The sequence below is a fragment of the Stigmatopora argus genome, chromosome 4 (assembly GCF_051989625.1).
Source record: "Stigmatopora argus isolate UIUO_Sarg chromosome 4, RoL_Sarg_1.0, whole genome shotgun sequence".
NCBI lineage: Eukaryota > Metazoa > Chordata > Actinopteri > Syngnathiformes > Syngnathidae > Stigmatopora > Stigmatopora argus.
Window position 1 is genome coordinate 21,102,677 of NC_135390.1, and position 13,029 is coordinate 21,115,705.

Here is a 13,029-nt window from a genome sequence, read left to right on the forward strand (position 1 = left end):
TAGCGAGTTAGCCGAGCATGTATGTGCACTTCCCCAATTATGTTGGGTACTTATTTATTGATCATTTATTTGTGTTTGTTATTTGGGCACATCATGGTGAAAGCGTTAAATCTGAATATACTTTTAGAATAACAATAAAAGCATTCAACTTAAATTCGAGTCCAAATTAAATTCCAATTCCAAATTAAATTCCAATTCCTAATTAAATTCCAATTCCAAATTCATATCCAATTCCAATACCAAATTCATATCCAATTCCAATACCAAATTCAATTCCAAATTCATATCCAATTCCAATTTCCAAATTCAATTCCAAATTCATTTCCAATTCCAATTTCCAAATTCATTTCCAATTCCAATTTCCAATTCCAAATTCAATTTCAATTCCAAATTCATATCCAATTCCAAATTCAATTTCAATTCCAATGCCAAATTCAATTCCAATTCCAAATTAAATTCCAATGCCAAATTCAATTCCAATGTCAGATTCAATTAAAATTCCAAATCCGATTCATTTTTTTGGGACATGACGGCAAACCGTAATAACCCCCAGAAACCCCACACAGTCAGGACCCACCTGGCCTCAAACCCACGACCCAGAACTACGAACCCACCGCACAAACCACTCCCTCCACCGTACCGCCCCAAACCAAAATACACCTCGCAAAAATGAGGCCCCAATCAAACAATAAGCACGAAATGAGCTGCGGTGTTAAAAATTGGGGCAAAGGCGCACTTGTCTTTAGTATCATGAAGTCCCCACGTCCTTGGGTGTCAACCTCTGAGCTTTACGGCTCCTCCAAACGCACACGCTACGCTAAGTGATTCTCACGCTCCAGGTGATGAAGTGCACTCGGCAGCCACCCCTGCCGAGCTTTGTCCCAAAAGACACGGTAAGGATTCACCACGCCGCCTTTGACAGAAAAGTCGACCCCCCCTCACCCCCCCCCCACCCATCTCCTCTCGCTTTCTCCAAGGAAGAAGCAAAATGAAAAGCATGTCGTAACGCAAACCCCCCCCTCGTCTCCTCGGCGGAGACAAACAAGCCCCCCGGCTCGGCAGAATGGGCTCGAGCGGGAATAAATGTTCTAAAAATGTAATTTCCTCTCCTCATGTAAAGAGCTCCCCGGTTCCCACTCCGAGTGACAACTTCTGTGTGTTGCGGTGCTCCCTTAAAAGGCCCACTTGGACCTGGACAGCGATTTGGTAGCCCTAAATGGACTTGGAGACCATTCCATGACATTTTTTATGGCCGTGTTGTGGTAGCTTTAATAGCTTAAAATTTACTATTATTATACTTTTTTTATGGCCCACGATTACTCACGTTTGAGTACTTTCTCATACTAAGCACTAACACTTACAATCGCAATTCAACTCAATGGCCAGCTTTCGCTGCCAGAGCTCCCAGTTTATATGGATTGGTCAGCTATTGGCGTCCAAGCTATTGATACGTATCAAAGGGCGACAAATAAATTATTAAAAATGACTTGTTTGTCAAAGAGGGTTTGCCAAAAGTCCATTTTTCACTGTGTACATTCATGATGGACCAACTTATGGTCTTTTATATAAGTGACCTTATTTAATGTTATTTTACTCTGGGTGATAATGATTTATGTAAAAAAACACATTCAAAATGTAATGTTTATTAAATTAGATTTTTTTTTTAAAGCGAGTAATAATTTAGTTTTGATTACATGAACGATTTACTGGTTTTTCGTTTTGTTTTAGATGCAATTAAAATAAATACAAAACATATTTTAGATCCATAAAATGTTAACATTTACTCTGAAAAAATAATTTTTTTGACAGTATTTTGTCATTTAAAAGTAGAGAAATTTAGTTTAAATCAATGAAAAAGTGAATGTTTACACTTGTCTTATTGAATTAAATAATATTATTAAACAGATTTTAAAACAATTAAAAAATTAAAACAGTCTCAAACCAATTTGGCCCACCAAAAATGATTTGGAATATTTTTAGACCAGCACTGTTAATAAATTGAATATATTTTTTCTTAATTCATTTGACATCCATTGAATTGATTAATCATGGCCCTGATCTCAAATCAGCTTTCACACAATACAAAAAACAAATGCACATTTTAATCAATTCTAACCTTTCCAAACAACCATTTATTAACAATTTTTAGGACTTTCTCATTTTTACCAAAACTAGGTCTACAATTCTGTGTCTGTGCTTGTTACTGTTTTGCTACTGCAACCAAGGGAATGAAATAAAGTTCTAATCTAATCTAATCTTAAAAAAAAAACACAGAATAATAACAATTAACTTAATAGCTGCACGTAGATATATCACTGCCAGCCATCCCCAGTCAAAATGAATTTGGACACCCCAGAAAAATGCTCACATGCCGAAACGAATGGCCGCAAATGCAAGCGTCTCTTTCTGCAGGCCATGTCTTTCTCATTCAACCTTGACAAGGTCACCAATCCTCGCATGTGAATATCGCGCTTACCCATTTATTAAAAATAACCGTGACGTCAGGGGGAGAGCAACTGTCTCATGTAATGGCATCTTTCCCCAAAAAGAGGTCACGCTTTAGATTTATTAGGTTATTACATTAATGCTGCATTTCAGTCATTTTCAGAACCGCTTATCCTCCCAAGGGTCGCAGGGGGTGCTGGAGCCTATTCCAGCTAACCACAGGGGACACCCTGAATCAGTGTCCAGCCAATCTGAGACAAACAACCAATCACTAATAGCTAACTGTTAGCCAGCTGGCCTAGCCATTTAGCATGTTGCTAACTGTTAGCCAGCTAGCCTAGCCAGTTTGCATGTTGCTAACTGTTAGCCAGCTAGCCTACCGTGCATGTTTTTGATATGTGGGAGGATACCAGAGCACCCGGAGAAAACCCACACTAGCATGGGGAGAATATGCAACCTCCACACAGAGAGGACCCATCTGGGATCGAACCCTCGACCCCGGAACTGCAAGTCCTATGCGCTATCCACTCAACCACCATGTCACCATGCAAAATATAATATATTAAAAAATATGTACATTTTAAATAACAAAAATTATTAACCAATATGTATATAAAATTAAATTCCACACCTGGTATACACGTATAAGGTCATAAAATTTTAGCAAAAATCCCAGATTAGCTTCAATTTTTTTTTCCTTTTTAAAAACAGTCACTTGCCCTAAAAGCGGGTTAACATAGTCTTGAAATCTAGAATTTTCCATTCCATTTGAGCCCGTGACCCGAATGGCCTTTCCTCCGTCCGTATTGGTTATCACTCCAGCCAGTCGTCGCTTGAAAACGTACGCATCGGTGACATTTAAACTGTGCGGTTAAAGCACCCTTCAACAATGCGAAACAACCAGCCGATGCTGTACGATAATAACAATCTAACAAATGCATAGCTTGTATCTGAAGCAGACGCTCCCGGGGGCCGCGGGAGAATATGCTCCGACACCCCCACCACCCCCATTTTCTCCCTCATTGACAGTCAAGGTACATTCCCAAAGCATCCTCAGGCAATAATTGCTGCAAACAAAAAAAGCGGAAAAACAACAACAACAACAATAACAATAATAACGAAAGTGTTTATCTGCACGGAACAGCGGCGACGAAGGCGGGGAATGAAAAGATGGATATTCACACAAAAGAATTAAATCAATGTGACGCCAATGTGGCCAGGTTTTTTTTTTTTAGGGGGGTGGGTGGGTCATCTAATGGGTTTCGGAGTGTGTGGGCAGCACGTTGTCGGCTTGATAATTACAGATGAGCTAGCCATTATCAGTACCTGGCTAAGCTGTTTTCTAATTACAATAGAGGAGATAGTGGAGGACGGGTGCACAAATCTTTTAAGTCGCATGTGAGAAGCTTTTTTTGTGGGAGGAGAGTGGAAATGAGGTGAGCGGTTAAAATGGTAAAAAGAAAACAAACCCCTAAAACAAGGGTGTCAGACTCGGGTTGGTTCGCGGGCCGCTTTAACGTCAACTGGATTTCACATGGGCTGGACTAATGCATTCAAAACAATCGGAAATAGCAACGTTAAAAACAAAACCAATTCCTTACATGATTAAATACTGTACATTTTTTCCAAACGAATTGGACAGTTAGTACAGTATTACTACCGTAGTATTTTCTCGTATATTAACCGATATTGATTTCACGTGGGCCGTACCATTTTAGATATAATATTTAGATTTTTTTTTATAAATGGATTAAAAGTCCTGAATATTCAGTTTTTATAGATCTAAAAAAAAGTCTTTATTTGAGCTTTTTTTCTTAATAAGGGAAAATCTTTTAATCAATTTCAAAAGGAAACCCAATTTTTCTTTATGTTCCATATTCAAGTGGAAAACAGAAAATATTTTTATATTTTACAAAAAGATTTTTGAACTAGAAACTCAAAGAAAAAATTGTTTCAAAAATTGCTATTATTGATTTAAAAGGGGGAAAATAAGGAAATATAATATAAATCTATAGCTAGATTTGTTTAAATAAATGGATTAAAAGAACTGGATTAAAATCTCTGAATATTAAGTTTTTTAAAGATCTAAAACAATGTTTATTTTAGCTTTTTTTTAAATATATTTTTAGATTTTACAAAATGATTTTTGAACTAAAAACAGAAAAAATGGATTAAAAAATGACAATTATTGATTTAAAAGGTGGAAAATCAGGAAATTTAATATACATCTAAACTCTTCATTTTAATTTGATCCTAAAACAGAAAGTCGGCACTCATCATTTACTTTCCCGAGCCACACAAAATGAGCAGCGGGCCAGATTTGGCCCCCAGGCCGCTACTTTGACACCTGTGCCCTAAAAAGTCAGAGGTACTCTGTTTACCTTCCACATCCCATAAACATGCGTGGTAGGCCGATTTGATAGTTATGAGTCTGTGTGAATAGTTGTTTGTCTCATTTTGTCCTCTTACTGCCCACAGGTACAAGTAGGGATAGGCTCAAGCACCCCTGCGGCACTAGAGGATAAGCGGGTTGGTATATTTGGATCTTTTTGATTGAATTGACTGCTGTTTAAATGTGAAAATAGGTCAAATTTGACCCAAACTGTAAGCGAGCATTGAATATTATAAGGAGTACAACCCATACTTCTACTTTTACGAGACGACTTTCTACATTTAGGCGAATCGTCAGCACCCCAAAGCGAGAAAAAAAGAAAAAAAGCCATTCTATGTGACATCATTAAGGAGATAGGACCCTCAAGGTGATGCCGGGACCCTTCACGATACTCCTTGGAGTCATCAATTGCGCTTATGGAACCACTTAACTTCCAACAGAACCGTCATTTCTTTTTAATATTTGCCACATAAGTGCACTTGGAGACGTTCTTTGTGAAAAAGGATGGAATTTTATCAGGAATATGCAAAAGGAGGGAATTGTCGCCGATTAGCATGATTGATTATTTGGCTTTTATTTAGTGGAATTGAATGACTTTATTGTCATTATACCAGTACAATATCATTTAAAGCTTCATTATAAAGTGCATACATGATTCTGTAGTCATGAAAAGATTTAGATACAACAAGAATGAAGGTTAAAAAATAAGAGGCTAAAGTTGTTAGCTTCACGTGAGTAGCTTTGGTGTTCGAGTGCAAGATAAAAATTTGCCGTGCTAAGATTTAAGTTATTTTTTTTCATTAGACAAGTACAATGAGATCTAAAGCTTCACCATAAAGTGTAGACATAAATAAAGAGTCCTAAAAAGATTTATATACAACAAGAATGAAGATAAAAATGTGGCTAAAGTTGTTAGCTATGGTGTTTTAGTGCAAGAAAAATTTTGCCGTCCTAAGACTGAAGTATTTTTTTAATATACCGTATTTTCACGACTATAAGGCGCACATAAGTCTTAAATTTTCTCCAAAATAGACAGGGCGCCTTATAATCCAGTGCGCCTTATATATGGACCAATACTAAAAAAAATATCACGATAAAATAAAATAAATCAGTGGATAGGGTACACCGTCCTCTACAGCTCTCACAACTATGGCAAGCAACCCCCGACTCTACTATTTTCCCCGTAGAAAAAGTACTGCGCAGTGACTGCTGGGATATGTAGTTCTTTTGTCAATACACCCGATTGGATTGCGGCCTGGCGATCGACATCAACACAGCTTTACGAAGCATGGAAGACAGCCTTGAAATAGTTACACTAGCTACTAGCTAGCTACTATTTGCGAATGGATTGTGGCCTGGCCATAGGCATCAACACAGCTTTACGAAGCATGGAAGACAGCCTTGGAAAAGTTACGCTAGCTACTAGCTAGCTACTATTTGCGAATGGATTGTGGCCGCCTGGACGAACGTATAAAACTCAGCGTTTTCGATGACTCATTTACACAATTGTTCAATTCGGACACAGAAAATGAGGACTTTGATGGATTTGTGGGTGACGATGACGCGAGTACATTGTAAAATGGCTAAATAAAGTACAACCAAACTCAGTTTTGCTTCCGTTGCCTTTTTAAAAACGTGTTTTTAGCGTGTGGGTGTAGCCTGCATGTTTAAGCTGGTATGTTTTGCCATGCCTGACTGCGTCTATAAAAACGGTGCGTCCTTTGTGTGTAAAATACAGAAATAGCACTCGTTACTGACACTGCGGCTAAAAATACGATGCGCTGTATAGTCGTAAAATACGGTATTTGTAATGCAGAGAGAGTATAATGCACGTAAATACATTTTTTCATCATACGGCCTCTTTGTTTTGTGGTTTCAATCGAATCCATCCGCATAATTGATCGTCTTTCAGCCTTCAATCCCCAAGAGCATTGATATCCAAACAGGTAATAAAGAAAGCGCTAATAGAAACATCAGAGGTTTCCGTCACACCTCGACGCTCGCCACCATCAAGCCGCCGCCTCCTTCTAATCAACGCTCCTGACAGAGACGTCATAATTATCAAGCAGACCGCGAGTCTATTACTCCGGTGATTGATCGCAGAGCGCCGCGCTAATCAATGTTTGACGCGGGTGAGTGTTCACGACAGGTGAAGTGGCTTTGCTTCTCGTTAGAGCGCCGCCACGCCGCCGTGATTGGACTTCCCGGGCAGTTGGGTGGGAAATTTCATCAGAAATAATTACGCGCCACTTGACAAGTTTTGGCCTAATTTCATCCTGACAGTTACTTTGCAATTATCGATGTCATCATTTTGTTAGCACCGAGAGTCAACTTCCGCGGTGTCGGTTTTACGCCAATTTAACAATTTTGCAACGGTCGAGTATCGATTTTTTGGTGAATGATGACTTTCTATTTATATATTCGATTCAAGACCAATGTAACCATGTCAATTTCTACTTATTTATTATGTGGATTACATATTTATTTAGTCATTATTTATTGATTGTTTATTTAGTTTGAACATTTACAGATTATTTATGTGTTCGTTTGATTGTTTTTGTTGTTTTGTGCACTTACCTACTTATTTATGTTGTTGAATACTTTTTATTTACTTATTAAACTTGATTATTTATGTTTTTTGTTATTTAGATTAGATAACTTTATTCATCCCGTAATTGAGAAATTTCACTGTCACAGTAGCAAGAAGGTGAGAATACAGACACAGCAAAATACATTTTAGACATAAATAAGTTAATAAATAAATAAGCGTTTTGCTGAAATATATATATACATACACATACATTTATTGATTATTTAACTGTTTTGTTGTTGTTGTTATTTGCTTACTTTCCTACTATTTAAATTGTTGACTACTTATTTATTTGTTATTTGTTGTTACGTATAAGATTGTCTGTTTTTTGTTGTTGTTTTTTGCACTTACCTACTCATTTATGTTGTTGACTACTTATTAATTACTTATTTATTGATTATTTATGTTTTGTATTCTTTATTGATTATATTTATCTGTTTGTTTGTTGTTGTTACTTTTGCACTTCCCTACTTATTTAAGTTGTTGACTACTTAAGTTGAGTACTTATTTATTATTATTTATGGTTAAATAAATTAAATTGTTAAAATATTGTTATATGTGCACTTCCCTACTTATTTAAATAGTTGATTACTTATTTATTTATTATTTATTGTTATTTGTCTGTTGTTGTTTTGTGCACTTACCTACTTATTTATGTTGTTGGCTACTTGTTTATTACTTATTTATTGATTATTTATGTATTTTTAGCCTTTATTGATTATTTATCTGTTTGTTTGTTGTTATTATTTGTGCAATTCCCTACTTATGTTGTTGACTACTTATTTATTACTTATTTCTTTATTATTGATTATTTATCATTTTTTTGTTGTTATTAGTGCACTTATTTATCTTGTTGACTACTTATGTGGACGACTAATTTACTGTTACTATTTATTGATTATTTATTTGTCTGTTTGTTGTTGTTATTTGGACACTTTGTACTGAAGCTTTAAATCTCATTATACTTGTACAATGACAAGAAAAGCAACTTCATTCAATTATGTAAAAAATTCTTAGTTACTTTTCCCCTAAAGCACAGGTGTTTTCCAATTTAATATGGAACATAATTAAAGAAAAATTTGGCAGAGATTTTCCCTTACTAAGAAAAAAAGCTCAAATAAACACTTTATTTAGATCTATAAAAAACGGAATATTCAGGGCTTTTGATCCAGTTCTTTTAATCCATTTATTTAAAAAAATCTAATATTATATCTAAAATGGTCCGGCCCACACGAAACCGAGTTGACGTTAATGCGGCCCACGGACCAACCCGAGTCTGACACCCTTACCCTAAAGTAATTAAAAATTCAAGACAGCTACCAAACTTACAGCAGTAGTAGTTCTTCCTGTTTTTGACTACTTTGTGGAACATTCCCATCATATATCTCATTTTGATACCACACAACAAACATAACAAAACATCTTACATTTCTTTTCACTACTTAGCAAAGAGTATTTATCGTCCAAAAACTCATTTATTTCCAGCGAGTCCGCCACCTAAACGGGCTAAAAGTCAAAAACACTAAATAAAACATTCACGATAATGGCATGGATTGATAGAAAGGTTCTCCGGGCAGTTAACATTTTTAGCCTTATTTTTTTTTTTTATTGGATTCTCAGAAGATCCAATCCATCGCCGGCTGCCACCATATGCTGTCAAATGAGACGGACCGGGGATATCAGCACCTGAGTCGGGAAAGTGTCGAGCCGCCACTCAAATCCGCTCATTGCCACCAGCCTCACGTTTTCCCGTCAGCCTTAAGGCACAGCAGAGCACCTCATTTGGAGTTTGGCTTCCCCGAACTGCTAAAAAAAAACCTACTTCTCACTGTCACACTAATAACGCTAATGCTAGGTGGGGTTCTGCCCCAGTAAGGAGTGTTGTGTGCATGTTGGCGAGATAAGACGCTAGCCGAGTGCATGTTCGCATACCTTATCAGGCCACGCCAGGAGAGCATTTAGCCTGCAATGAAACCAATTTGTTCATTTTATGAACCGCTTATCCTTACATTGGGGTGCTGTAGCCAATCGGGTAGGACCTTGAATCGATGGCAAGCCAATCGCAGGGCACGAGGAGATGTAGAGACAAACATAGCTAGGGGCAATTTAGAGTGTTCCACCAGATAGCCTGGCAGGCATGTTTTGGGGGATGTGGGAGGAAACTGGAATACCCGGAGAAAACCTACGCAGAACATGCGAAGTCAAGATGTGTCTCAAAATCGAACGCCGTAAAAGTTCTCCCGAAATTATATTTTTCTAATCTAAAGTTCTAGCCAGCTAGCCTAGCAGGCATGTTGGACGAAACCGGAATACCCGGAGAAAAACTACCTAAGCCTGGGGAGAACAGGCAACGTCTACACAGGGGGGAACAACAAGAAGTGTCTCAAAATCGACCGCTGTAAAACTTTGCATTTTCTAATCTGAAGTTATAGCCAGCTAGCCTAGCAGGCATGTTTTGGGGATGTGAGAGGAAACCAGGAGTACCCAGAGAAAACCTACCTACACAAGGAGGAAGAACAAGAAGTGTCTCAAAATTGACCGCCGTAAAAGTTCTCCCGAAATTGCATTTTCTAATCTAAAGTTATAGCCAGCTAGCCTAGCAGGCATGTTTTTGGGGATGTGGGAGGAAACCGGAATACCCGGAGAAAACCTATGCAAGATTGGGGAGAACATGACAACTCCACGCAGGAAGAAACAACAAGAAGTGTCTCAAAATCAATCACTGTAAAAGTTCTCCCGAAATTGCATTTTTCTAATCTAAAGGGATATTGTTTAACCAGCTAGCCTAGCATGCATGTTTTGGGGATGTGGGAGGAAACCGGAATACCCGGACAAAAGCCACGCAAGCCTGGGGCAAACACGCAACAAACTCAACCAACATTAAAGTTCTCCCAAAATTGCATTTTTCTAATCTAAAGTGATATTGTTTAACCAGGTACCCTAGCATGCATGTTTTGGGGAAGCGGAAGGAAGCCGGAATACCCAGAGAAAACCCACTCACACAACAAACTCAGCCACCACAAAAGTTCTCCCAAAATTGCTTTTCCTAATCTAAAGTGATTTCCTAGCTGAAATTATACCTTCATTAATTTAAATACAACACAACACCGTTCCCAGTGATAAGTTAAAACCAACTATTTGAACTCGGGCTTTATTTACGTAGACCATCCCGCATGCTCTCCAGCTCACTCAACCTAATCTACAGGTGAGCAAAGCGCAGCTGCTGGACCAGGAGTTGTTTTCCCGCAGATAAGCACATTCATTGATGCGGGCTACTTTGGCATTATTTCATTCCCATTTCGATTAAACCATATTGATCGCTGAACTCCAAAAGTCGCAACTAAGGCAGACGCATGGGACTCCAAAAACCAGATAAGGCGAACCTTTCCTCTAACAGCAACCCAAATTTCAAGCACAACTATTGGACGTTTGGCAATTAAACTCGGCACGTTGTTTTTTTAAAATCCCCTGTGGCTGCAGATTATGGCGAGAATGGCAAATTCAATCCCCTAGATGCAGATTAAACATTGAAGAATAAAAAAAAGAACACTGCAAGAATGCTATTTAATGTAAGCTAATTTAACAAAACACGTGTTTGGCTGATAGGGGGAAAAATGTGGCTGCGCTTAACATAAACGCTGGCGGACGCTACACCAAAAGGGGATCTTGCGTGAAATTAAAACATTCTCACGGAATCGTGCAACCATTAAATGGAGGAATTGGGGATGCGGGTGCGAGATGGGGGGTGATGAGAGTCACTTTGTCATCAATAGACAACAACACCGCTGTCAAATCTAACGTTGTGGATTTTTTTTTTTTTACTTCAGTGCTGAGTCCTAGTAGCAAGCAGGAAAGGGGAGGGGCTTCCGATTGCGAGTTTCAGCGTGGATTTTCACGTTTTTATGAATTTACAATTTAAAAAAAAATGTAATTAAAAAAAATTCCCCCAGAAAAAATCTGCAATGTCGTTAAACCGTGATATTTGAGGGATTACCGTATTTTTCAACCAAGTGGTGACCTTGAAACGACCTTGGATAAAAAACAGCCCACTCAAATGTTATGTTATACAGGAAAGGGGAGGAGCTTCCGCTTGCGAGTTTCAATGTGGATTTTCACATTTTTATGAATTTACAATTTAAAAAAAATGTAATTACAAAAAAAAAATCCATAGAAAAAAAAATCTGGGATGTCGTCAAACCGTGAAAATTGAACCCGCAATATTCGAGGGATTACCGTAATCCTCAACCAAGTGGTGACCTTGAAACGACCTTTGATAAAGAACAGCACACTCAAATGTTATGTTACACACACTCGACACCAGATTAACGCACTCGTTAGTTCACGGATTAGTGATCGTAAAACACAAAAGCTTTCATTTGAGATATTTTTGTGAAAATACGAGGCTGGAAGCGTAAGACATTAAAAGACGGCATTCCAATGACAAAAGAGGTGCAAAGAATAGAAGATTTATGTTTGACAATTCCCAGCTTGACATTAAAAAAGGTTTATGGTCTCCCTAATCACTGATATAATTATTTGATAAGTCTGTGACTACTGCAACCCATTTAAGCAGCACAGTGGGTCATAACCGGTTCGCAGTATGATAATGCTGAAGAAATATTAGATTTTTTTTAAATCCAGAGGCAGGTGATTTTGGTGAAAGCAACTTGTTATCCTGACGATTATAAAAGAAACAATGAATAGAGGAAAAGGTGATGAACGAAGAGAATCAAACTGTGCTTGCCTAGACATCAAATTAATTAAAAATATTTTATTGTCTTTGAAATAGACTAAATGCTCTTAATCAGCTGAAAAATGATTACTGTCGTTTGTTTGTTGCTTAGCAGTGAATAGAAATGTCTATTGTGTCTAAAACCAATTGTCAAATGAACAATTTATTTTGCTAATTTTTCTGGGCTCGACGGTTCGATCCCAGTTCGGTCCAAAACGTTCAGAGGACATGTGTCAAAGTGGCGGCCCGGGGGCCAAATCTGGCCCGCCGCATCATTTAGTGCGGCACGGGAAAGTCAATCATGAGTGCCGACTTTCTGTTTTAGGATCAAATTAAAATGAAGAGTATAGATGTATATCAAATTTCCAGATTTTTCCCCTTTTAAATCAATAATTGTAATTTTTTTAATCATGTTTTCTGTGTTTTTAGTTCAAAAATCATTTTGTAAAATCTACAAATATATATAAAAAGCTAAAATAAACATTGTTTTAGATCTATAAAAAACTGAATATTACGGGCTTTTAATCCAGTTCTTTTAATCCATTTATAAAAAAAAATCTAAATATTATATCTAAAATGGTCGAGCCCACGTGAAATCAAGTTGACGTTAAAGCGGCCCGCGAACCAACCCGAGTCTGACACCCCTGGTGTAGAGTTTGCATGTTCAACCTGGGCTTGCGTGGATTTTCTCTGGGTACTCCGGTTTCCTCCTACATCTTAAAAGCATGCATGTTAGGCTAGCTGTTTGAACACGCTAAATTAGCCCCTAGCTATGATTGGATGCCATTTGTTTTGGTATGCCCTGCGATTGGTTGACCACCGATTCAAGGTGTAGTTAGCTGGGATTGGCTCCAGCACCCCCAGAAAATG

At 37.8% G+C, this 13,029-nt stretch overlaps 1 protein-coding gene across 11 annotated transcripts in view; it reads right to left on the bottom strand.

The window, feature by feature from the left end:
* The window catches only part of csf3r (colony stimulating factor 3 receptor), a 127,895-nt gene that overhangs the window by 67,317 nt on the left and 47,549 nt on the right, over positions 1–13,029 (bottom strand). The window lies entirely within an intron of this gene.